Source organism: Sminthopsis crassicaudata, chromosome 3 (assembly GCF_048593235.1).
Source record: "Sminthopsis crassicaudata isolate SCR6 chromosome 3, ASM4859323v1, whole genome shotgun sequence".
Lineage (NCBI taxonomy): Eukaryota > Metazoa > Chordata > Mammalia > Dasyuromorphia > Dasyuridae > Sminthopsis > Sminthopsis crassicaudata.
The window spans coordinates 549,830,694-549,858,653 of record NC_133619.1 but is presented as its reverse complement, the minus strand read 5'-3'; the positions used below and the strand labels follow the sequence as shown (position 1 = coordinate 549,858,653).

Genomic DNA, 27,960 nt, shown 5'->3' with positions numbered 1-27,960 from the left:
CTCCCTTCTGTTCCGAGTTTTTCCCCTCCTTCCCTCAACCCCCTCCCCTACATGGCAGGCATTCCCATACATATTAAATATCTTATAGTATATCCTAGGTACAATATATATGTGCAGAACCGAATTTTGTTGTTGTTGTTGTTGCAAAGGAAGGATTGAAATCTCAAGGTAAAAATAATCTGGGAAGAGAAACAAAACAAAACAAAACCAAAAAAAAAAAAAAAAAAAGGAAAAAAAAAGCTCACAGTTTACACTCATTTCCCAGTGTTCCTTTACTGGATGTAGTTGATTCTGTCCATCATTGATCAATTGGAATTGGATTAACTCTTCTCTGTGTTGAAGATATCCACTTCCATCAGAATACATCCTCATACAGTATCATTGTTGAAGTGTATAATGATTCCCTAGTTCTGCTCGTTTCACTCAGCATCAGTTGATGTAAGTCTCTCCAAGCCTCTCTGTATTCTTCCTGTTGGTCATTTCTTAAAGCACAATAATATTCCATAACATTCATATACCATAATTTACCCAACCATTCTCCAATTGATGCACATCCATTCATTTTCCAGTTTCTAGCCACTATGAAAAGGGCTGCCACAAACATTTTGGCACATACAGGTCCCTTTCCCTTCTTTAGTATTTCCTTTGGATATAAGCCCAGTGGTAGCATTGCTGGGTCAAAGGGTATGCACATTTTGATAACTTTTTGGGCATAATTCCAGATTGCTCTCCAGAATGGTTGGATTCTTTCACAACTCCACCAACAATGCATCAGTGTCCCAGTTTTCCCACAGCCCCTCCAACATTCATCATTATTTGTTCCTGTCATCTTAGCCAATCTGACAGGTGTGTAATGATATCTCAGAGTTGTCTTAAGTTGCATTTCTCTGATCAATAGTGATTTGGAACACTCTTTCATATGAGTGGAAATAGTTTCAATTCCATCATCTGAAAATTGTCTGTTCATATCCTTTGACTATTTATCAATTGGAGAATGGCTTGATTTCTTATAAATTAAAGTCAATTCTCTGTATATTTTGGAGATGAGACCTTTATCAGAACCTTTAAGTGTAAAAATGTTTTCCAATTTGTTACTTCCCTTCTAATCTTGTTTGCATTAGTTTTGTTTGTGCAGAAACTTTTTAATTTGGTGTAATCAAAATTTTCTATTTTGTGATCAATAATGGTCTCTAGTTCTCCCTTGGACACAAACTCCTTCCTCCTCCACAAGTCCGAGAGTTAAACCATCCCATGTTCCTCCAATATATTTATGATTTCGTTCTTTATGCCTAAATCTTGGACCCATTTTGATCTTAGTATGTGTTGTTAAATGTGGGTCCATGCCTAGTTTCTGCCACACTAATTTCTTGGTATGAATCCTACTTGGTTTTTGTTTATTATCTGGGGAGTAATTTGTAGTAATGTTTTTGCTAATATGTTATTTAATATTTTTGCATCAACATACATTCAAAAAATTGGTCTATAATTGTCTTTCTCTGTTTTAACCGTACTTGTTTTAGTTACCAGCACCATATCTGTGTTGTAAAAGGAACTTGTAAAGACTCCTTTCCCTAATTTCTAAAATAGTTTGCATTGTATTAGAATTAATTGTTCTTTTACTGTTTGGTAGAATTCACATGTAAATCCATCTGGCCCTAGAGATATTTTCTTCCAGAGTTGATTAATAGCTTGTACTATTTCTTTTACTAAAATAGGACTATTTATGTAATTTATTTCTTTTATTAATCTGGGCAATCTATATTTTTTAATTATTTCTCAATTTCACTTAGATTATCATGTTTATTGGCATATAGTTGGGCAAAATAACTCCTAATTATTGCTATAGTTTCCTTTTCATTGGTGGAAAATCTTCCCTTTTCATTTTTGTGATTAACAATGTGATTTTGTTCTTTTCTTTTTTAGTCAAATTAATTAAAATTTTATTTATTTTGTGAATTTTTTCTCATAAAACCAAATTTATTTATTTACTAATTCAATAGTTTTCTTATTTTATTAATCCTGTTTTATGTTTAGAATTTCAAATTTGCTATATAATTGGTGTTTATAATTTGTTCTTTTTCTAGCTCTTTTATTTGCAAGTCCAATTCATTGATCTTCGCTTTCTCTATTTTATGCAAGTATCTAGAAATATAAAATTTCTCCCAATAAATCCCATATTTGTCCACATCCCACATTTTTAGTATGTTGTCTCATTATTGTTATTATCTTGGATGAAATGGTTGTTTGAGTCTGTGATTTGATCTTTCACTTACTCTTTCTTTCTTTTTTACTGAGGCAATTAAGGTTAAGTGATTTGCCCAGTGTCACAAAGCTAGGCAGTGTTAAGTGTCTGAGGCCAGATTTGAACTCAGATCTTCTGAGTTCAGGGCTGGGGTCTATCCACTGTGCTCCCTAACTGCCCCCACTTATTCATTCTTTAGGATTAAATTACTTAGTTTCCATTTACTTTTTGGTTTATTTTCTGCTGGCCTTTTATTGAATGTAATTTTTATTGAATTGTGATCTGAAAAAAATGCATTTAATATTTCTGTCTTTCTGCATTTGATTTGAGGTCTCTATGTCCTAATATATGGTCAGTTTTTGTTCAGACTCCATGAACTTCTGAGAAGAAAGTGTATTCCTTTCTGTTTTCATTCATCTTTTCCTAAAGATCTATACCAAACTTTTCTAGAATTTGATTTAGCTCCTTAACTTCTTTCTTATTTATTTTGTGTTTTGATTTATCTAATTCTGAGAAAGCAAGGTTAAGGTTTCCCCACTAGCATACATTAGCTGTCAACTTCTTATTACCCCTTTCTTAACTTCTCTTCTAAAAATTGGGATGCTGTGCTACATATGTTTAGAATTGATATTACATCATTATCTATGGTACCCATTAGCATGATATAGTTTTCTTCCTTATCTCTTTTAATTAGATCTATTTTTGGTGATGCTTGATCTGAGATCAGGATTGTTACCCTTGCTTTTTTTTTTTTTTTTTTTTTTTTTACTTCACCTAAAGTATAATACTTTACCTGCTCCAGACTTTTACCTTTATTCTAAATTTATCACTGTGTTTTAAATGTGTTTCTTTTTTATTATAGCTTTTTATTTATAAGATATATGCATGGGTAATTTTTCAGCATTGACAATTGCAAAACCTTTTGTTCCATCTTTTCCCCTCCTTCCCCCCACCTCTTCCCCCCAGGTGGCAGGTTGACCAATACATGTTAAATATGTTAAAGTAGGGGCAGGTGGCGAAGTGGATAGAGCACCAGCCTTGAATTCAGGAGGACCCGAGTTCAAATCTTGTCTCAAACACTTAACACTTCCTAGCTGTGTGACCCTGGGCAAGTCACTTAACCCCAGCCTCCAAAAAAAAAAAAAAAAAAAAAAAAAAAAAAAAATATATATATATATATATATATATATATATATATATATATGTATATATATATATATATATATATGTATATATGTATATATATATGTATATATGTATATATATATGTATATATGTATATGTATATATGTATATATGTATATATATATAGATGTATATGTATATATATATATGTGTGTGTATATATATGTATATATATATGTTAAAGTATAAATTAAATACAATATATGTATACATGACCAAACAGTTATTTTGCTGTACAAAAAGAATCAGACTTTGAAATATTGTACAATCAGCCTGTGAAGGAAATAAAAAATGCAGGTGGACAAAAATAGAGGGATTGGGAATTCTATGTTGTTCATAATCATCTCCCAGAGTACTTTTGCTGGGTATAGCTGGTTCAATTTATTACTGCTTTTTTGGTGGCCTTGTCCATCAGAACTGTTCATCTTATTGTTGTTGAAATATAAAATGATCTCCTGATCCTGCTCTAAATGTGCTTCTTGTAAGCAAAATATTGTAGGATTCTGAGTTTTAATCCAGTCTGCTCTTCCCCTTCTTTTTATGGGAGAGTTTATCTAATTCACATTCCCAGTTAAAATGACTAACTCTGTATTTCCTACCACCTTATTTACCCCAAGTTAGGCTTTTCTCTTTCCTTTTCCTTTCCTTTCTCCTCAGTATTTTGCTTCTGACTACCACTTCCCTTACACAGCCTTCCCCCTTTACAGTTCCCCCCCTTTCTTATATTTTCCCCTACTACTTTTGTTTTCACTTCTAGTAGCCTCCTCTTTTCCTTTCCCCTTTCCTCTCCCACTTCCCTATAATGTGAGACAAATTTCTCTGTGAAATCAAATATGAGTGATATTCTCTCTTTGAGCCAAATCTGATGAGAATAATGTTCATTTCCCTCCCTTCTTTCCTTCAACTATAATAGGTCTTCTTTACCTCTCTATAAGATGAAATTTCCCTCATTTTACCTCCATTTTCCTTTTTTTTCCAGTACAATCTCTTTTCTACCTCTAGTTTCTTTTTTTTTTTATTATCACATATATCATATGCACATTTGCATTCTCTAAGTATACCCATAACAATGATATAGTTCTGAAGAGTTCTTTCCTTTTCCCTTTTTATGCTTCTTTTAAGTTCTGTATTTGGAGATCAATTTTTTTTTCTTCTCTGGTATTTTTCTCAGAAACAAATGAAATTCACTGGTATCATTGAATGTTCTGAAGGATAATGCTCAATCTACCTGGATAGTAGATTCTTGGCTTCAATCCAAGTTCCTTTGCCTTTCAGAGCACCAGATTCTAGGCCCTTTGATCCTTTAAGGTGGAAACTGCTAGGTCCTGGGTGATCCTGATTTTGGCTCCTTGATATCTGAATTGTTTCTTTCTGGCTGCTTGCAATATTTTTCCTTGGTCCAGTGATTCTGAAATTTAGCTATAATATTCTTTGGTGTTTTCATTTTGGGGTCTCTTTCAGGAAGTGACCAGTGAATTCTTTCAGAATCAGAATATCTTCTGATTCTATGACATGAAGGCAGTTTTCCTTGATGATTTCCTGAAAAATAAAATCTAGGCTCTTTTTTCCATCAGGGTTTTTAGGAAGTCCAATAATGCTTATATTGTTTCTCCTAAGTCCTTTTCCAGGTCAGTTGTTTTTCCAATGAGTTATGTTACATTTTGTTTTGTTTTGTTTTGTTTTGTTTGACTTATTCTTGATGCCTCATTGAGGCATTCATTTCCATTTGTTCAGTTCTAATTTTTTTAATTATTTTCTTCATTTACCTTTTTTGGTCCTTTTGAATTTGGCCCATTGAATTTTTGAATGAGTTGTTTCATTTTGTGAATATATTTTTTCATTTCACAAATTGTGTTTTTCAAGGAGTTGTTTTCTTTTTTTCCATTTCACAAATTCTGTTTAGGAGTTGCTATCTTCTTCTATTTGGGTAAATCTATTTTTAAGGAGTTATGTGATTGTTTCACTTCACTAAATCTATTTTGTAAGGAGTTTTCTTCAGATAATTTCCATGTTTCCTTTCCCAACCATCTTCAGAGCTCTCATTTTCTTTCCATATTTTTCTCTGTCTTTTGAGATCCTTTATGAATTCTTCCAAGACAGCCTTATGAGATGGGGATCAATTTATACCACCCTTTTGGGCTTCATCTGAAGACTATCTGCTTTTAGTGTCCTCAGGGTTTGAAAGCTGTTCTTCTCTTTCTTCCTAAGAACTATCTATAGTTTGAGTTCTTTTTGATTTTTTTGTTCATTTTTTTAAAAAGTTGAGGTCTACTTTTAGAGCAAAGGGAATATTTTCCAAGCTTCCTCTACAGGCAACAATGGTTGTGCTGGGTCTGCCTTGACTGACTTCCTGACAGTACTCCCGGTGCTATGTGAACATGGTCAGTTCCTGATATGCTGGGGTTTAGAAGTTTACTATTTGCCTTTTGTATGTTTGTTCAATGTCTTACAGCTAATCTGCTGATCTACTGGCTTGGAACTAGGACAGAATAGCAAACACTGTTCCAGGTTCCTCTCTGTAGATTTCCTGACATATGTAGTCCACACAGCTCTATGGGCCTGCCCTTGGCTGGCCTGCACTCAGCTGCCTGTGCTCAGCTGGCCTCCCTTCCTGCCCAATTGAAACAGATCATTTCTGAAGATCTTCCAAATTATTTTCTGCTGGAAACTTGTTGCTCTCCAATATTATTTAGATCTGTCACTTCAAAACCAGTTCAGAGGCTTAATTTGCTGTTAATTTGAGGGATGTAAACAGAGCTCAATAAAGGACATGTCTCTTCTCCACCATCTTGGCTCTGCCCTCAAGAAAAATCTTCTTAACAACTTCAATTAAGTAAAAAGCATTTATTAGTCACCTACTTTGTATAATGTTTTAAATGCTAGTAGTAAAATTACAAAGAATAAAATAGCCCTAAACCTCAAGGCAACTAAGTTCTAATAAAGACTTGCATTCTAATGTCTGATGAAGTAGTGAGTTCCCTATTGCATCTTCCAGAAGAAGGTAAATATGCCATGGATGGTATAGAAAATAATCTAGTAGAAGAGGATTATGGGATGTAGGTTAATAGGTAAAGTAGGTCAGAAGATCCCTAACTCTTGGGATTTCTTCCTAAAGGAAACAAAATTGCACCTCAGGGTGGACAGAAACCAGTGAAAAACAAATAAAAGTTGGAGCAGCACAATGGTTCCACTGGGGCAAACAAAGATTATCATACAAAAGACCATAAAAGCAACATTTACTGAATGTGAAGTGCAAACACCTTCAGGCTACCTCATCAGAAATAGCAAGCAGAGAGACCTGTAAAGAATTCTGTTCAGAGGTAGCCTCCACCAAAATCACAGGAAGTTTCATCTTGAGGACAGTATGGGGAGTCAGGGATTTGAGTTCCCCAAGACTAAAACACAGGCCCATCTGTTCTTTGGAGACATGGCCCTGAGGGAAAAGGAGCCAGTAAATCCGATGAGTGCAGAATCAGTGGGCAAGAAATCTAAGACTGGGGGACTTGCAAAAGGATGAAGTTTTTGATTTGGGATTCCACATCAGAAGAAAAGTTAAAATAAAGCTAAAGACAAGATATCCCCACCACTGGATCTGGGGTGCTTACACTAATAATTTTCAGTTAAAAAAATGAATAGGCAAAGAAGAAAGAACCCAACCATAGAAACTTACAATGGAAATGTTAAAGACCATATGTTTGGGTTCATCTTCAGAGGAGGACAGTGAAGTGTTAAAAAAAAAAAAAAAAAAGAGTCTTTTCTACCCCAAAGAGTAATTTTTTTTTTTTTTTTGCTGAGGCAATTGTGGTTTAGTGACTTGCCCAGTGTCACACAGCTAGTGTCTGAGGCCAGATTTGAACTCAGGTGTTCTTGACTTCAGGGCTGGTGCTCTATTCATTACACCAACCAGCTGCCTCAATAATAATGTTAAATGGCTACTTGCTCAGAAAGAATTTATAGAACTCAAAAAGCACATTAAAAATCAAATGAGAGAGATTAAGGGAAAAATAAGATGAACTATCCAAGAAAAACAAGATTATGGAAAAAAAGTTAACCAACTTGAAAAGAAGATACAGTCTTAGAAAAAAAAATAATTCTTTGAAAATTAGAATTGGACAAGGGGAATTCAGTGAAGTATAGGAGACCAAGAAATAAAATAAAATATTAAGAATGAAAAAATTAGAACAGAATGTGAAATATCTTAGAAGGAAAGCAAGAGATCTGTAGGACAGATGAAGAAGATAAAATATAAGAATAATTGGACTACCTGAAAGCAGTGACCAAAAAAACATACTTTGACACAATAATTCAAGAAATAATCAAGGAAAATTGTCCTGAAGAGATAGAACATGAAGAGAAAGTGAAAATAGAAAAAAAAATCACTGATCACTACCTCAAAGAGATATTACAAAGAAAACATATGGTACCATTATTGGCACATTTCAAAACCCCCAGATCAAAGCAAACATTCTGCAAGAAACAAGAAACAAAAATTAAAATATGCTAAAGCTACCATTACAATTGTACAGGATTTATCAGCAGCTACAATGAAAGCCTTCATTTCCTGGAATAATATATATTACAACCTATAGAATGAAGCCTGTAGCCAAAAATATAATCAGCTACACTAACCATAATATTGAATGAAAAAAAAATCAATATTTAATGAACATGCAGACTTTCAGTACTTGGTCTTGAATAAACCTGAACTCAATAGAAAATTTAATATAAAGCCAACATCAAAGATTAATTTCAAGGGACTCACCAAAGACATGTTTTATGTTTTTTTTTTTAAATATGTAAACATAATCATATGTTTAAGATTGACATCAGTATGTCAGCTAGGTGGCACAGTGGATAGAGTACTAGCCCTGAAGTCAGGACATGAGTTCAATCTGTTCTCAGATACTTAACACTTTCTAGCTGTGTGACTTTGGGCAAGTCACTCAACCCCAATTACCTCAGGAAAAAAAAAAGTTCAAAAGAAAGATTGGGGCAGAAGTGAGTATGAACTAAGTCTAAGAAGAAAAATTGTCTAATAAAAGATAAAACTAGTAATTAAGCTATAGAAGTGAGATGCAAAGGAAGGAGAAATACAGAGACATTAGTGGGGGAAGAAGGTTGGTAGTTCTAAAAACTTACTTGTATAGGGAATAGGCTAAATAGGGAACAATGCACGTACATACACATACATGCATACAAACATATATGTGCATATGTACATGTGTATATACCATGAAAGGTATAGCACCTTTCAAAATTTTATAAATTAGGGAGGAGGATTTAGATAAGATGAGAATGTAAAAAGTGTGTACATTTATGGCCATGGAACAAGGTATGTGGATTACTGGGAAAGGGAAATAGACAGAGGAAAAGACTAGAGGGAGAAGATAATGGAGGGAAAGTATGGTAAGGCCAGTTAAGGAGAAGAATAAAAGGAGAAGAGTATAAGCAAAAAAAAAACGAGTTTCAAGAGCTGAATTTATTAAGGAAAAAAAGTGTCTAGTAATCATTGATATTAATGTCAAACTTACAGATTTGATCAAGAGAAATCAATATTACATGTTAATCATTAATATTATTATAGGTGCATACCTACATATGTGTAAATGTATAAATGTAATGTGATATATATGTGCATTACTGTATGCATGCATGTAGTTTTGTATATACATATGCATGCATATATGCTTGGTAGATATATGTAGTGTGTGGGTGTTTATATTTTCATATGTGTAGTATATATATATGTATATATATGTACATGCATACACATATGTATATATGTATAGATATGTATAAATATATATCTGTGCTTAACTGGAACCTGATTGGGAAGGTGGGAGGGTGAAAGGAGGAAAAAAATGGTAAAAAGTGCACAAGAGAACAAAAGAACAATGTAAAAGGAAGCAAAGAAAAGATGGATGCTTTCCTAAAAGGAAAACTTATTTTTATATATTTCGAATTCTTCTTGATGTTCTCCTGGGCACATACCAATGTTTTGTTTTATTTTGTTTATTTTCACTTTCTTTTCCCCCTTGTTCTGTCTTTATTTTTTTATATTGCTTTTTTCCTTATTTTGTATTTAGTTTTAAATAAATATTTTTAAAATTAAAAAAAAAAAAGAAATGAAAACAAAAGATTCCAGTACCAGACAGGGATTGTTCTCTTCTGATTCTGATTGTATCATTCTCTGCAGGTGGCCAAATCAGTGTATAGCATTCTAAAATTATAGAAATAGACATTGAGCTTAAGAATCAATGAATAAGATAGAATCAATGTGATTTGTCCAAAAAGTACTGTAAGCACCCTGCTTTTGTGTATATCTCTGCTCTAAATAGCAAAGGCTCTGTAGAATTAAATGTGTATTTCCAGCAATTTCCCTGGAAATATTTTGTATTCCAGCAAGTGTCAGAAGTTAATCTAAGAGTAAATGCTAAAACAGACAAAGAAGCTTTTTGGTGGCTAGCACCAAACCATGTTGTCAATCACTGTCAAAATCAGAGGTCACTCTGGCATGTGGTGTTTCTTTCCCCATGACAGTAGGTACTTGCCAATAAAGGTCAGTGCTTCTATGGCATAAATCTATTAGCCTATTGTTGTCATAAAAACCATAAAGAAAAGACACCAAGTCAGATGTTTGAAGCAGATATGACATCCTTTACAAATCATTTCAGCAAAGGCCTGGGTTTGGCATTTTTTCTTAAGCCATACTGATAGTTATTATGTGGTCCTTTTAATATGAACTCTGTTTCCTTTCTCATACAGTGTCTGGAGGGAGGGATTATATCATCCTGTCATTGGTTCTAGGCTCCAAGTTTTAAGAAAGATATTAACAAGTGTATTGTCTACTTCTTGGGTGGTAGTTTAGTAAATGCATTGATAATACACAGAACAGATAACCAATAAAGGCATAGAAATCAGAAATCAAGATATATAAGGTTAGTCTAAGGAACTAGTTAGATTCTATTAAGAGGAAAACAAAAAACAAACAAAAAAAAAACTGGAACAGAATAGGACATTGCCATGCTTTTTTTTTTTTTTTTTTTTTTTTTTTTTTTTTTTTTTTTTTGCTTTTTCTCTTTTTTTTTGCATTTAGTTTTAAATTAATAAAATATGAAAACGATTCCTAACACAAACACCTACACACACATACACTTGCATTTACCTACATGTAAACATGCATCTAAAACAACAAATGATATAGATTTCCACAAAGATAACATAAACATTTTGTCCATGTTAAGTTTCTTGGAAAATGATCTTTAATATTGATTCTTATATATTAAATTTTCTAATGAGATTTGGTTTGGTTGAAAGTGCTGAAAATCTTCAAGTTCCCTGAACATCTTTTTTTCATTTGATTTTATAGATAATTTTGTTGGATATGATATTTTTGGCCACATCCCTAATTTTTTTGATTGCCAGTATATATGGTTCCAGGACTGTAGTCTTTTATTGTAGCTGTTGATAAGTCCTGTACTGTAATGTTCTGTTGTCTCCAGAAACTGCTGATTGCTCTCTGGGAGGAGAACTGCTGTCTCAATTCAATCTTTCGGCCAGATTCTTCTTCCTGTAGAGAGCTACCAATTCTGACCTAGAGTCAGAGACTCATTCTCCTCCTCCAGAGTGCCGCCCTCTGTTATCCACCCAGAGAATGGGCATGGGATAATGCAAGGGCTTGTGGGAAGATTGCTTCTATCAATGAACTTGCTCCTTTTAAACATTAAGCTCCTCCCCAGAAGTTCAAAAGGGTAAAACTCCCTTTAAAAGCGGGAACTAGAGAATTGTTTAGTACCGACTTAGCACTTAGTAAGAACCTAATATCTCATTATCTCATTATCACTTTGTAAGAACCTAACACTGTACAACTCTAATTGTAGTTCCAGAATATTTGGATTTTTTTTTTTGATTATTGGAAATTTTTCTCTTTGATCTGGGGTTTTTGAAATTTAGCAATAATATTCCTGTGTTTTCCACAATGAATCTTTCTAAGGTAGTACTCAGAGGATTTTTTATATTTCTACTTTTCTTTCATATTCTATCACTCCATGCCAATTTTCATGGATTATTTCTTGCATTATTGTCTCAAGGATCTTTTTTTTTTCTTCACTGATTTCAAATAGTCCAATTATTCTTATATTTTTCTTTTCTTGGTCTTTACTTCAGATCTGCTGTTTTTCGGTTAAGATTTTTCATTCTCTGTTCTATTTTTGTATTCTTTATATTCTGTTTTGCTATTTCTTGGTCTCTAAAATCTTCACACACTAATTTTTAAAGAATAATTTTCACCTTTAAGACTCTGTATTTTCTTATATAGTTGGTTCACTCTTTTTTCATAATCTTGCATTTCTTAGACTTATTTTATTCTTTTAAAGTTTTTACTCAGATTTGATTTTTAAATTCATTTTTCAGAAGGTAATCATTTAACATTACTTTTAGGGGTAGAAGATTTTTTTTTTTTACTTCACTGTTATTCTCTGAAGATGAACCCCTGTCTTCCCTATTCCCATTACAAGCTTCTATGATTGGGTTCTTTCCTCTTTGATGATTCATTTTTTTTAATAAGAATTAATGAAAGCACTTATAATCTTGGGATCGAGGGGATGGACGTCTAGCATCACTTCAGATCTCCCATCTCACCTAGAACCACAAATCAAAAGTTCTACTCTCCTGCAAATGCCCATATTCAATAGCATCTTTGCTCCCTCTGCCTCTACACTCACAGGTATTCTGGCTCTCTATCAGAATTGTCTGTATTTCTGAGAAGAGCTAAATATCATAGGTTATCATCACATAATGTTGCTGTTACTGTGTGTGATATTCTCCTGGTTCCACTAACTTCACTCGACAATAGTTGCGGTAAATCTTTCCAAGTTTTTTTTTTTTTTTTTTTTTTTTTTTTTTTTTTTTTCCTAAATTCACCCTGCCCATCATTTCTTATAGAACAACAGTATTCCAGTACATTCATATTCCACAACTTTTCAGCCATTCCCCAATTGATCCACTCAATATCCAATTATTTGCTAAGACAAAAAGAGCTGCCATAAATATGTTTGTATGTGTGAGTCATTTTCCTTTTTTGATAATATCTTTGGGATATAGAACTAGCAATGTTATTGCTAAATAAAAGGGCATGGACAATTGTATAGTCCTTTGAGCCTAGGTCCAAATTGCTCTCCAGAATAGTTGAATCAGTTCACAACTCCATCAACAATGCATTAGTGTTCCATTTCCCCAAAAATTTTCCCAACAATTATTACTTTTTTTCTCTCATTTTAGCAAATTGAATTGGGGAGATATGGTCACTCACAGTTGGTTTAATTTGCATTTTTCTAATTAATCAATATTGATTTAGCATTTTAGATTTTTAATATGACCATAGACAGTTTTAATTTCTTCATCTAAAAATAATTGTGCATATACATTACCATTAATTATTTGGGTAATGACTTATATTCTTATATATTTTACTTAGTTCTCTATACATTTATTATAAACTTTGGTTGTAAAAAGTGTTTCCCAGCTCTCTACTTTCTTTCATGTCTTGGGTGCTTTTATTGTGTTTGTGGAAAACCTTTTTATTTTGATGGAATCAAATATAAGTAAAAATAAATCAAAAATAAAATCAAATATCAAATCAAAAATAAAAAATAAAAATAAAATAAAAATGGATAATCTATTTGAATTTCATATTTTCTATCACTTGTTTGTTCATAAACTCTTCCCTTCTCCATAGATTTAATAGGAAAATTGTTCTTTATTCTCCTAATTGACTTATGGTATCACCCCTAATATGTGTACCCAAGTTGCTCTTATCTTAATAAGGTGTGTGAGATGTAGGCCTATAATTACTATATGCCATCTTGTTTTTCATTTTTTCCCAGAAGATTTTTGTCCAATTTAGTTCTTATCCCAGAAGCTGGAGTTTTTGGTGTTTATCAAATACTAGATTACTATAGTAATTTACCACTCTGTCTTCTGCACCTAACATGATCTGCTACTCTAGTCTAAGTCAGTATCAAATAATTTTGACAATTATAACTTTATAGTATAGCTTTTTAATTTTTTTAATTAATTTTATAATTATAACATTTTTGACAGTACATATGCATAGGTAATTTTTTACAACATTATCCCTTGTACTCCCTTCTGTTCCAAAATTTCCCCCCCTTCCCTCCACCCCCTACCTTAGATGGCAGGCATTCCCATACATATTAAATATGTTATAGTATATCCTAGGTAATATATATATATATATATATATATATATATATATATATATATATATATATATATATATATGTGGTGTGTGTGTGTGTGTGTGTGTGTGTGTGTGTGTGTCTGTAGAACCGAATTTTGTTGCATTGTTGTTGCAAAGGAAGAATTGGATTCCGAAAGTAAAAATAACCTGGGGAGAAAAAACAAAAAATGTTAATAGTTTACACTCATTGCCCAGTGTTCCTTCTCTGGGTATAGCTGATTCTGTCCATCATTGATCAATTGGAATTGGATTAGCTCTTCTCTATGTTGAAGATATCCACTTCCATCAGAATACATTCTCATATAGTATTGTTGTTGAAGTGTATAATGATCTCCTAGTTCTGCTCATTTCACTCAGCATCAGTTGATGTAAGTCTCTCCAAGACTCTCTGTGTTCATTGTTGGTCATTTCCTACAGAACAATAATATTCCACAACATGCATATACTATAATTTACCGAACCATTCTCCAATTGATGGGCATCCATTCATTTTCCAGTTTCTAGCCATTACAAAAAGGGCTGCCACAAATATTTAGGCACATACAGGTCCCTTTCCCTTCTTTAGTATTTCCTGAGGATATAAGCCCAGTAGTAGCACTGCTGGGTCAAAGGGTATGCACAGTTTGGTAACTTTTTGGGCATAACTCCAGATTGCTCTCCAGAATGGTTGGATTCTTTCACAATTCCACCAACAATGCATCAGTGTCCAGTTTTCCCACATCCCCTCCAACATTCTCATTATTTGTTCCTGTCATCTTAGCCAATCTGACAGGTGTGTAGTGGTATCTCAGAGTTGTCTTAATTTGCTTTTCTCTGGTAAATAGTGATTTGGAACACTCTTTCATATGAGTGGAAATAGTTTTAATTTCATCCTCTGAGAATTATCTGTTCATATCCTTTGACCATTTATCAATTGGGCTATTTTTCATTCCCTGTGACAAAACTGTCCATTCATATATTTTATTAGGCTCAGCTAAATTAACACTGGGCACTGAAAAGGAAAATTTTTTCATATCCTCCTTATCTAGAGGGATAGAATAGAAACAATCCTTAATGTCTATTACACAAAGAGAACATTCTTAGGCAACTGAGTAGGAGATGGACGTCCAGGCTGAAGAGTTCCCATAGTTTCCATCTGTTCATTTACTCTTCTTAGATTAGTTAACATCCTCCATTTTCCAGATTTCTTTTTTACAACAAATACTGGGGAATTCCAAGGACTTAGAGAAGGTTGTAAGTGTCCTTGGTCAAGTTGTTCCTGTACTATATCTAATAAGGCCTGAAATGTATTGATTGTTTAGGGCCACTGTTCTACCCACAGTGGTGTATCAGTTTTCACTGAAATCAGGATCCTGTCTGCCCCATGTTGGGCGCCAAAATGTAATGTTCTGTTCTCTGAATTGTAATTGTTCTCTTGGAGCAGATTTCTTGGTGAGCTTCTGGAGGCAGCCTTCCTTGCAGTTCAGTTTCAATAATCACCTCAAATGCAGCCAGGAGTTAAAGTCTAAATCCTTTATTGTCTCCTCCAAAATCTTATCTCCTTTACTTGGGGCTTGACTAGTTTTCTGGAGGCCTTCCTTTCTCCTTGGTTCCTGAGAGCTCTTGTCCAAATGTCTCCAGCCAGCACAAACATAGAAGTGGGAATAAATCTTGACTCTGAATCTCCTCCAGCTTCCAGTGGGCTTGTCCTTTTATATGCTCTTTTAAAGGTGTGAAAGGTGTGAACTCTGAACTACAGAACTGTTAAATACCATGCTAAATTAGACAACTGGCTTAGCACCTTGTAAGAATCCTAACATACTCCAATCATTATATCACTAGGAAACCATTATTTGTTCTAGGATTAAATCAATGCTAAAACATTCAGAAACAATTCAAATATAGTGGAACCACAGTCAAGATATTATAAAATTTAGCATTTTCTACATTAAAGAATTGTGAGGGTTGGGACTTAAATGATGATATTCTGGAGACCAATGGAACTATGATTACCTCTGAGAATCCCCTATCCAGCAAAACTGAATATAATCCTTCAGGCTAAAAATGTATATTAGAAGAAACACTAGATTTATAAGCACTCTTGATGAAAAGATAAGAGCTGAATAGAAAATCTGATTTTTAAATACAAGACCCTTGGGAAACATAAAAACGTAAACTGAAAAAGAAAATCATAAGGAACTTAACAAGGTTTGAGCACTTTATATCCTTACATAGGATAATGGTGCTTGCAACCTTTAAGAACTTTCCCATTATTAGGGCAGTTAGAGACAAACAGGGGGTACAAGTGTTAGCTGAATATGAAGGGATGATTTTTTTTTTTAAATAAGGGGTTAGAGAGAAATGTGCTGAAAGGAAGGAAAAGGGAAAGGTAAAATGGGATTAACTCATCACACATAAAAAAGGCAAGAAAAAAAAAAAACTTTTACAATGAAGAAAAAGAAGGGGGAGGTGAATGGGAGAGAGCAAAATACTCTAAAAGCAAAAAATGTACACACTTAATTGGATATAGATATCTGTCTGACCATTCTATCCAAGTCGGAGAGGAAGGAAATAAGACTGAGGTGGGATAAAAGTGAAGGCATATTGAAAGTGGAGAAGCAAAGACATTAGAAACAAAACATTTGAGGAGGGACATGGTGAAAGGAAAAGGAAATAGGGGTGAAGTACAGTTAGCAAGAGGAATTGTGAAAGAAAATTTGAAGCTGGTTTCTCTGATGGAGGTCTCATTTCTCAAGCATATAAAGTATTGGATAAAATTGGTAGATATAAAGAACATTATGAGTTGATAAATGATCAAAGGACAAAGACAGGTTTCAGATGATGTAATTATAATTATGTTTAGGTGTATGAAAAATGTTTTGACTCATTATTGATTAGAGAAAGGCAAATTAACATAGTTCAGATATAATATCATATACCAATTAGATAGGCTAATAGGGCAAAACGGGGAGATGACAAGTCCTGGAAGAAGCAATGTTGCTGGAATTGTCAGTTGATTTAATCATTCTGTAAAAACAATTTGGAAATATGCCCAAATGACTATAAAAGTCATCCATACTCTTTGACCTACCATTATCACTATGAGGCATGTATCGCAAAAGAGACATTTTTAAAAAGTGAAAAGATTTATATTTACAAAAATATTTATTATAGCTCTTTTCTGGTAGCAAAGAATTGGATATTGATATAATGCCTATCAATTGGGGAATGGCTGAATAAATGCTGGCATGCAATTATAATAGAATATTTTTGTATTGCAAAAAATGATGAGCGTGATACTTTCAGAAAAAGTTGCAAAGAATTCCATGAGCTGATGCAAAGGAAAATAGATTACATATAAAGTAACAGTAATAGTATTAGATGTTCAACTATGAATGACATTATTATTCTAAGCAAACAATGATTCAGGGCAACTCCAAGAGACTTATGAGTTTTTTTAAATGCCAAATACATGATCAATATTTGTGTATCTATTATGTATCAATGAGTATTTTCATTTTGTCTTGAGTATTCTCTAATTTTCTTTAAATATTCCTTGGGCTTTTTACATGGATATCTCTTTCAGGAAGAAATTGGTGGATCCTTTGAATTATCTTAGGAGTTTTCCTTGATAATTTTGTAATTCTCTCATAATTTCAAAAATATATTATATAGATTTAATTTGTTTTAATTTTTAAAATTAATTTTATAATTATAATTTTTGATAGTACATATGCATAGGTAATTTTTTACAACATTATCCCTTATACTCACTTCTGTTCCGAATTTTCCCCTCCTTCACTCCACTCCCTCCCCTAGATGGCAGATAGTCCCATACATGTTAAATGTGTTATAGCATATCCTAGATACAATATATGTGTGCAGAACCGAATTTCTTGTTGCACAGGAAGAATTGGAGTCAGAAGGTAAAAATAACATGGGAAGAAAGACAAAAATGCAAACAGTTTACACTCATTTCCCAGTGTTCCTTCTCTGGGTGTAGCTAATTCTGTCTATCATTGATCAATTGGAAATGAATTAGATCTCTTTGTTGAAGATATTTACTTCCATCAGAATACATCCTCATACAGTATCGTTGTTGAAGTGTATAATGATCTCCTGGTTCTGCTCATTTCCCTTTGCATCAGTTCATGTAAGTCTCTCCAAGCCTCTAATTTTTAAGGAATTGTTTTCTCAGTAAGAATATTTCCTTTCCTTTCTATTAGGCCAATTTCAATTTTAAAGGAGTTATTTTTTTAATGGAATTGTCTCTCATTTGACCAATTCCTTTCTTAAGGAAATTTATTCTCCAGTCATTTTTTTGTGATTTTTTTTTCTGAACTATTGACTCTTCCCCCTCTACAAACACCAATAATTTACCTGTATAACTCACTTCTTTTCCCAATTTTTCTTCAACCTCTTGTACTTAATTTTTAAATCCCCTTTTGTGCTTTTCCAAGAGAGCTTTTCAGGAAACCAAGGAATAATTCATATTACATTTTCAGGCTTCATATATAGGCATTTTGACATTGTTGTCTTAATTTGAGTTTATATTTTGATCTTCCCTGTTGCCATAGTAGTTTGTTTTGTTTGATTTTGTTTTTTGTTAATTTTTTTAACACATTAATTGTGAAGCAAAAGAAACATACAAAGGTAAAAAGGAAAGAACTCTTCAAAAGTCTATGTTATGGGTGTACTTAGAGAATGCATATATAATTTGATTTTGCTATGATAATATAAAATAGAAACTAAAGGGGGAAAAGGGATTGTACTGGAAAAAGAGGAAAATGGAGGTAAAATGACGTAGATGCTGCTTATTGGTTTAAGGGAAGCTAGTTTTATCCCTATGCTCTCTAGTGTTTTTAATGGTTCCTAAATCTTGTCAAAAACTTTTTTTCTGCAGTTATTGAGATTATCATATGATTTCTAGTGATTTTGTTATTGATATGTTCAATTATAGTAATAGTTTTTTCTTATATTGAACCATCCCTGCATTCTAGTTATATATTCCATTTGCTCATAGTGTATTATCTACTTAACACCATTGGAGAGCATTATTTACAATGGAGAGAAGCTGGATACATTCCCAATAAAATCAGCATTGAAAGAAAAATGCCCATCATCACCACAATTATTCAATATTTTACTAGAAATATTGACTTTAGCAATAAGAAAAGAAAAATAAATTAAAATAATTAGAATAGGCAATGAAGAGATAAAACTATCATTCTCTGCAGATATGATAATGTATGTAGAATATCCTAGAGAATCATCCAAAAACTTATTTGAAAGAATTAACAGCTTTAGCAAAGTTGAAGGATATAAAATAAATATATAAAATAAAACAAATCATCAGCATTTCTATATATTATAGATATATAGTAGTCTCTCCACCAAGTTATGAATTATCTTCTTTTTCTCTTTGAAAACCTCCACTGACTGCATACTTCTTACATAAGACATCTGAGAACAATTAGTAATTGTTTTCTTATTTTCTTGGTTGATTATGTCCTATGATAAATACAAAAAAGTAAACAGAGAAAATTGGTTCCAGAATAAGGAATATCCTGAAGTCCCTTTAAGTGTAGTGTAAATGGCACTGGGAGTATTTTTCTTTTTAACAATTTTTAATAATGAAGAAGCTTATTATATAATAGATCAAATAGGAGAAGAAATTAGATGTTATATATATATAAACTAAGGAATATAACTTATTATATAAGAATATAAGGTATGTAACTAAGGAAGAAACGATTTACCAGCTCTGTGCGACCAGCTCTAGTTTCCTATCACTGGACATGTTAAAGAATTAAGAAGGTCTGGCCTGCTGGTTTGTTTGTTTGTTTGTTTGTTTGTTTTTTAATAGTATTTTATTTTTTCCAAATACATGTAAAAATAGTTTTCAATATTCAATTTTTGTAAAACATTGTGTTTCAAATTTCTCTTCTTTCCTTCCTTCCTCCCCTCCTCACTAAAACAATGTGATATAGATTAAATATGTGCAATTATTTTGTTTTCTTTTTGTTTTGTTTATACATGTATATAGATGTGTGCCATATGCATGCACTATAGGGTAATGGGAACCCTATCGTTCCTATGGTCTTGATGTCATAAAAGTTCAAGTCCTAAATTTACCATTTACCTAGGTGTATGCAGCTAGGCATGTATCTTTAGCTCTGTGATTAAATTTGCTTATCCACTTTGGAGATTTTATCTAAATCATCTTATTTACAGAGCCCATATGAAATAAAACCATCCTATAGACTGTACAACTTTATAAAATTATTAATTTTATAGAACAGTGGAAGTTAAATTAACTCTTCTCCCATCAAAGACCTTATGCTTTTTTAGCATAATGTTAATATTGATAATGATAATAAAATGTGTGGTATTTATGTAGGTTTTCAAATAATTTACACATATTTTTCATTTGACCTGACATTGAAACTAGTTTTTTGATATTAGTGCCATTAGAGGTGGGGACTGTAAAGTTGAGTGTTGAAATAGATTACCAAGCCTCACACATCTTCTAAATGAGTTTTTAAAAAGCTTCTAAACTTCTAAATAAGTTTAAAAAATAAATGAGGTGGAAGTATTACCTTTGATTTTTTTTTCTGTACTCTACAACAAAATACAAAACATCTCTTTTGAAATCATTTGTGTGTGTTGTCTGTGTTGCCATGTTGCATTGATGAATTATGTTGTGGCATCAGTTTAATATAACTGAGAGGATTTTTCAGTGATGTTTTTCTTTGTTCATTTATTTTCCATATTTATTTTCATCTAGATTATCTTCCCACACAAATATACTTGGGCAGGTGACTTTTTGAATCGTCATAGAGTTCTTTGATATCTAGTAGGAAGTTATATATATCTCTGCTCTCATGTGATTATCATGAAGATTATAGTCTAGTGCTACTCTCTTGTATACATATTTAAGTAAAATAAATCTTCTTTCTAAATGTTACCTTTTATACAAATAAGAATATTTTGTACTCTATATGTATGTGTGTATCTCTGTAAATGTCTCAACAAATGGATACTCAAAAGAGAATACATTTTGTTTTAACCTTTGTCGATTTGTCTTTAAATGGTTCAGCTTTTTTTCTATATTAAAATAAAACAATTATGAGCTGAACAAGTAATAATAAATATGTAGATATTAAGCCCTAATTTCCTAGAATCCTAGAGGAAATAGTATTCTGCTGAAATTGGTTATATTATTAATCCTTTCATAAAAGATAATACCAGAGTAAATCAATCATTATTAATTTTGTATTTCATTGAAAAGATAATAGGCACTTCCAAATATTGTAGACATGATCTTAATAAAGAGAGGCATTTTCCTTTTTGGTTCAGTTTAAGGATGTATATGAAAGAGAGGAAGAAACAGGTAGACAGACAGATAGACAGATGGGGTGAAGGGAGGAGGAAGGGATGATCTTTTTACATGTAAAGTTTTTTAAATCAATATTTACTTCAGTTAGGACAGAGATGAAGAAGAGTTTTATAATGCGTTTTAAAACTGTAAAACTAAGCTTGCTAATCAGTTCATTGCAGTGTGAGATGCCATAACTCCATAAGCCGTGGTTCTTATTGGCTACAAATGTGGTACTGCTGTTCTAAGAGACAAATAATACAAGTGTACATATGTAATTCTTTTCATCTCAGAGGTATTCGTTTAATTGGGATATTTTGGCACCATAACTCACTAAGTTAATGGATGCCTTTTACATTCAGGAAAATTAAAATGGGGGAGAGATTGAATGACTTTCCAAAATGATGCCTTGTTAAAAATGCTACCTTGTTTCCTGATGGCTACTACACCAGTTATGAAGGCACAGTCCTGGTGATAGAGGGGTCACTAGAGAGAGAGAGAGAGATATTATTTTCCCTGCTGCTTATTTATTCTTTCCCTGCATTATGTACACTGAGTGAACATTTTTCCCTAGTTTAAGGGAGCAAAACACTCACCTGTCTTGGATGTCAAGCTAATTCTTTACATGGTTATGCTTTGTTTTGTTTCCTTTTTCTTAGGCTACTCAGCATTTTTTCTGGCCCTGATTTCCAGGATTTGTGAAGGTGGCTGAGGTAAGCAATTTGGGGCTAGTTTCTATATTTCACAAATACCAATCATCATATTGGAGGTTCACATGAGTTTAAAATCAATTTAATGGTTGTGGTATATTAGGGCTTTTCTTCTTGTGGTCAGAAAAATAAAACCTGTTCATTTCCATGTCAAATGGAATAGGTAACATAAATTTCAGTAACTTTGTTTTGGCTTGACTAGGAGAGCATAGTGCTGCCTGGAGGAGCAGAGTAGATACAGATGGTCTTCCTGTCACAGGGTCAGCTCTTTGTGGTATGGTACCCAGAACAGAGTTTGCTCTGAAGACTTTGTCAGTAGTCTTAGAGAGATACAGTAGGTAATTGGTTGGTGGTTGTAGTAGTGATTATGAGGTTACCTTTACTTTTGGGGTGAAGGGTATACCAACAGGCTTAATACACTTCGTGATGTTACCCAGTGAATTGATATTTGGTTGTCATGGGCTAATTAGAAAAATCTGTGGAGTGTCTGAGAGAGGCACGGTGGTTTTTGCCATCAAATGAAGAGAGCAGGCTTTTACTAACTTTAAATGCTATACTTCAATTAAAAATGCTATGATCTCTTTGAACTTGGACAGACAAATACAATTTTTAAATATATTCATAAACATATATATACATATTATATGCACACATACTCTATGTATACATATATTAATATAATATGTGTAAAATAATGTGTGCATGTGTGTATGTCTATATTCCCAGTGTAGGAGAGCAAAACATCCACTATCCTTGAAAATCAGGATTATTCTTCTTGTGGAATTTTGTTTTGACTTGACCAATAGAACATAGTGTTGCTTGCAAGAGCATAAAATGAATACATAATTTCTTGCTTTTTCTCCCACTCCCTCCCTTTCTCTCTCCACACATACATATATATGTATGTGTCTATGTAAAAATGTGTCCATATACAGGTGTGTATGTTTGTATATATAAATAGATGTATGTATATATATATGTGTGTGCATACGAATATAACCCTTAGGAGAAGTAGGAAAAGTGAAGCATTTCCAACAAAGCATCACTTTGTTGAACCATTCAATCTCTCACCCATTTCAAATTTCCTGAATTTAAAGAACACCTGCATAGTAACTTGGAGACTTGACTGGTACCTGAATGTCCCAATTAAGGAAATGTTCACAGATGTGTGTATGTATGTATATATGTGTGTGTGTGTGTATCTCTTTCCAGATGTATTCATTTTTATTTGATAAAATAGCAATTAATAAGCCATTATTTTGTTAAGATAACAGTTTTCTTTCCATCAACATTCCATATTTTTTTATTCAAAATTATTTTACTATTTTTTCACTATTATTTCTTTCCCCAGAATTTCTCCTTTCCCCTTCCCAGAGAGTTATCCCACAGATATAAAATTGTTAGAGTAGGAAATAAGAAAAGGAAAGAGGAAAAAGAGGGGGGAAATCAATAATCTCTTCTTTGAATCCTGATTTTTTTAATAAATCTACGATGATTTACTCTCATTTGTTTTGTAAATGTTTGTAAAGACTGTTTTTTTTTTCTATTTAGAGTGTTGTAAGCATTATGAATATTCTTTCCTTACATCTCTCTTCATTCTACATCAGTTCATAATTAGTTCTTCCATATTTATATATAACCATTATATTCATAAGTGTCAAGTTTTCTTCAGAGATTCATATTTTATCTGTTCTTCCCAAGATACTGCAATAAATAATACAGGTTTTGTGTCTTTTTTACTTTATTTACTCTACTTGACAGAGTGTTAGTTCTGATTTGTCCCTTCCCATGTGCTATATTAGACTTTTAAGCATTTTAATTAGTGAGATGATACATACTAGTTTTGTAGGTTTTGTGGTCTTTAAAAATAACAAATATTTGAAAAGGTAAAAAAATGGGCATATATGTCTTAGCTTAGGTTCTTCCTTGCAAATTTATCCTACATAGCACTATTATGGGAGCTTATGTTCTCAGATGATTTTTAAATTATAAATACTAATAAATGTGACCTTCTAAATAGTTCTTTTCCCTTAGAAATATAAGTTGCTAGTTTATTAGATCAGTAGATTAAGATGCTTTACATATGCAGGAATTTAATAGATACTCTAAATATTAATTTAGGTATCTGCAAAAGTATTACTTAAAATGGTAACCATTATATGACAGGTATTATCATGCAGTTGTATTATATACATATGATCAATATTCATGCCTGAATTTTAATGGTCACTTAGGTATGCTTTAATTGCCCTCAAAAATATAATAAACAAGAACTTGTAAGAATGAAAATCATTGAATCCTGGATTTGGAAATGAACTCCGAGATCATGGGATTTAGAGTGAGAAGCACTGGAATATTTAATATCTTCACTTTATAAAGAAGAAAATAAAAGACACCTGGATATGTTTCATTGTTTTCATATGTTTCATCTTTAAAGCAATTCATAGAGTTATTTCCAGATGTAAGTCAGGCTATTCTCTTTCTCATATTCAATTCTGGGCTCAGCTCATTGTCCATCTGAAATGTCTTTTCATGATATATGATGAGTGATATAAACGTTTCCTCCAGCCTGGTGAATGGACAATAAACAATCTTCATCCATTTGGTTTTTCTTGTGTTGATTATTATACCAGAAATATCTTGAGACATTATGAAATTTATTTGGGAACATTCCATAGATTGATGCAGATATAAAATGGAATACATATAAAAGAATGCCTAGAAACTGTTACTCTCCTCTTCAGTTTTGATTCCATATTGAACATACTACTTGGTACTGGGACATGCCTTTGACAAGCATATATCTTTCCTGTTTTTTATATATTTCAGTTTATCTGGATATTAATCACTGCACAGTTATCGTTATTTTGCAATTATCAAAGCATTCTTAGTATCTCCTCATATTTACCAGTTTCAGTTTTCTCAATCTTCTCTCTGTCTCTGTCTCTTTGTTTCTCTCATAGAGAAACATATCTCATCTCTCTGTCAACCTCTGTCTATCTCCATCTCTCTCTCTTTCTCTTCTCTTAGTTTTTTCACCATTTCTCTTTTTGTCACTCATACATACACACAGTGTTTTTTAACATTAATATTATTTTGGAAATTCTATATAGCTTCAATTAACAAAAGATAATAATCTCTAAAGAATCAAAACTACAAATGATCAAAAGAACATTGATATGGCATATAGTTTAAATAGATAGAAATGAATCACTTACACATAAGTAGAAACATAAAATATATAATTCAAGAAATGTGTTTTGGAAGGAAGAATATCTACTTGAGTCTATTGTCAAGTGATATAGTATACCTCTTTTCTTTAACAGGAGTAGGAACCAATCTGTAGATTTAATTGACTCTGGGGATTAAAGATTCCAGCCTTTAATATAGCTTCTTGACCAGAAAAGTGCAAATTCCTATATTTCTTACAGCTCTGCCTTCTTGACGGGATGAACTTTTCCTAGTAACAAGGAAATGAAGCCATTGGTCTTAAATTCCCTGAGCCAAATAAGTCTTGAGGACAGTTTCAATACCTTTTCAGGAAAAAATGAAAACTAGTCTAGTCCACATAGTAGGGGATCTTAGCTAATAGACTTCCTACCATAAATAAATAGTTGAAAAAGTTGGTGAGATGGTCATGGAAAAAAAAAGAATGATAGATGACAGATGGAAAGGAGAAATGATAAATTGTGTCAGAATAATACAAAAAGATTCAGAAATGGACCTTCAGGACCTAGGATGGATCCTTTATGGTTGTTTTGTGAGAAACTATGACGAAGAACTGTACAGATTGAAATAGTTGTATAGAATGTACAGAAAGCATGCCTATTTATCTGAAATCCATTGAAGGATTTTTTTTTCTTTACAACAATATATAAACACCTCTGCTCAAGAATCATTGTGATATAGCAGAATGAGTGTTACACTTGGAATTAGAAGAATTTCAATCTCACCTCAGATGCTAATTTGCTCTGTGGCTTTGAACAAATAATCTTTATATTAAAAAAAAAAGTTTTCAATATATATGCATTTATTTTCCTCTCAATTTATATCCTCTCCTTTTAAACAATATTGAAAAACAAATATGTATAGCCAAAAAAACAAAAAAACAAAACAAAACAAAACAAAAAAAACAACAACTACTTGATGGACTAGACCAACCTTTTAAGGACACATTTTCTTTATCTCTAGAATAATAGTATTGCATACCCAAAAGAATGTTGATAAATATTCAAAAATAGGTCTTTGGTGGAGGCAGGGTGATTTGGGAAGCAGATATACATTTTTTAACTTTAGAAGATTTGTAACTTTAATCTGTATTATTAACATATTCTCATTCACTTCTTTTTTATATAAGTAGAAAAATGAATCAAGCCCTGATTTGTACCATTTGCTCATTTGATTTAAATGTTCACTTTCAAAATTTAGCAATCATCAACTCTCATTTTACAAGCTATCTTTAGCACACCACTGTGCTTATCTCAAGAGGTTTTGAGTTATTGAGTCATATATAACGTTTGATTTATTATTATCAACTTGACTTATGGTCAGTGAATATCTTTTCTGAATAATTGTGTGACATTGAATAAATCACTTTCTCCTTTTTTTCTGGCCTGTTCCTTCATTCTATAATAAAAAAGGTTTTATTTTACCAAATAATCTCAGAATTACTTTATAGTTTTACACTTTTGCTCTGCAGTATATCAAACACACTGAAGCATCCTGTTGACTTTATTATCTTTCTTCTTTTTCTAAGGACTTAACAAGTACTTACTTTTCCTACTTTCTCACCTAAGTTCTAAGCAGAGGATCATAAATCCTTCCCCATAGGTCTTCTATCTTTCTTTCTTTCCCTATGTCTACTAAGAAAATCTGTAAAGCCTCAATCTGAGATAGGTCAGTCTTTAAACTGCTTCTTTCACAGGTTCACCTTTACTTTGACTCCTGACAAAACTTTCACGCTGAGGCTCTCTTTTCAAAATTAGAGACTTCTTTGGGAACTCTATCAAGGTTTTACAAAAGCTGTCTTACTTAAGACAAATTTAATTTATTCTACTTGGCTTTAGAAGCCCAACTTAGGAATGAATGAATGGTTATGAGATGCACAAAATGTTCCCTAAATCAATCTCTTATTTAAATTTCCATTGACAAATAAAAAGTTAATTCTAAGTCTGAAATATTCTCTCTCTATCTTTTTGTCAATACAATTCAAATTCCACTTTCTTCAGAATACCTTTCCCCATGCACATACCTTTTAGTGCCTTTTCCCTCTGAGATTACCTGTATTTTACTCTCTATTTATTTTATGTGTAGCTAGCTATTTGTGTGTTGTCTCCCTCATAAGAATATGACCTATTTGAAGGAACTTTTTGTCTCTCTTTGTATCTGAAATCTGATTATAATTCATAACACATATATATTTAATAAATGCTTTTCAACTGGCTTAAAGACTTTTGGACTCAATATGTTCCAGAAACTACATACTATACTTTGGAAATACATATAGTAATGACAACTATATTTGTGTTTATAAAGCTTATATTTAAAAAAAAAAAAAGTACATAGGGGAATTGTGACCAAGGGAATGCAGTTTGTAGAAGTATATCACAGACATGATGAGTTATTCCATAAGATTCTAGGTTGAAACTTCGTTTTCAGAAGTAAAGACAGCTTTTTTTGTTGTGCAAGAAGCAAGATATAGAAACTTGGGATAGAGGGGTATTAATAATCTGGTATAGTAGAATTAATGCTAATATACCCAGAGGAGAAAATAGGTAGATGTAGATAAGATCACTAAGTTTCTTTTGGAGCTATCTGGACATAAACAAACAAGAAAATGTGCCTTTATTATTATGCACTAAACCAAAAATCTTAAACCTAGAGCAGGAGTTTCAAGGGCCAGGTCTTTAGCATACTTATCCAGTGGTATGAACTGTGACAGTAATAGGGTTGATGGGAAAATTTACAGGATTCATGATATATCATAAAGGCAGAACTTTCTAGAATTTGGACTTTTCTTTTTTTTTTTTTTTTTTTTTTTTTCTTGTTTAATTTTACTTTATTACAGTGTCTTTCCCCTACCCCATCCCATCACCTTTTTTTTTTTTTAATTTTTATAATTATAACATTTTCTGTGACAGTACATATGCATAGGTAAATTTTTTTTACAACATTATCCCTTGTACTCCCTTCTGTTCCAAGATTT

At 32.4% G+C, this 27,960-nt stretch overlaps 1 long non-coding RNA gene across 2 annotated transcripts in view; it reads left to right on the top strand.

The window, feature by feature from the left end:
* The window catches only part of LOC141563455 (uncharacterized), a 1,961,515-nt gene that overhangs the window by 1,404,293 nt on the left and 529,262 nt on the right, over positions 1-27,960 (top strand). For both annotated transcript variants that reach the window (XR_012488424.1, XR_012488423.1), the window contains exon 6: positions 21,705-21,758. This is a non-coding gene — a long non-coding RNA (uncharacterized LOC141563455). The remainder of the gene's footprint in view (positions 1-21,704; positions 21,759-27,960) is intronic.